Consider the following 324-nt stretch of genomic DNA (forward strand, 5'->3'; position numbering starts at 1 on the left):
CTCTTTTGCAGAACAAGTTTCAGTGACACTTCCATACTAAGATGAACTAAGAAAACAAATTGAGTGGTATCAGCTAATGACAATCTACCCTATAGATTACCAAGGTTTGAACTGAAACGTTTCAGAGGCTGGTGCAGGGCCAGGTGGCATTTTGTTCCATTTTGGTGGGGTCACCATAGGTCAGCTGCACTTCAGTAGCTGATAACAAGGTTGTTAAAAATATCAATTCATTGGAAAACTATCTGCAGAAGAATTAAACAAGATCCCCACCTCACTCCATATACAAAAACCAACTCAAGGTGGATCATGGACCTAGGACTAAAA

This window comes from Elephantulus edwardii, unplaced genomic scaffold (genome assembly GCF_000299155.1).
Source record: "Elephantulus edwardii isolate Elephantulus edwardi_28Jun2011 unplaced genomic scaffold, EleEdw1.0 scaffold00009, whole genome shotgun sequence".
Lineage (NCBI taxonomy): Eukaryota > Metazoa > Chordata > Mammalia > Macroscelidea > Macroscelididae > Elephantulus > Elephantulus edwardii.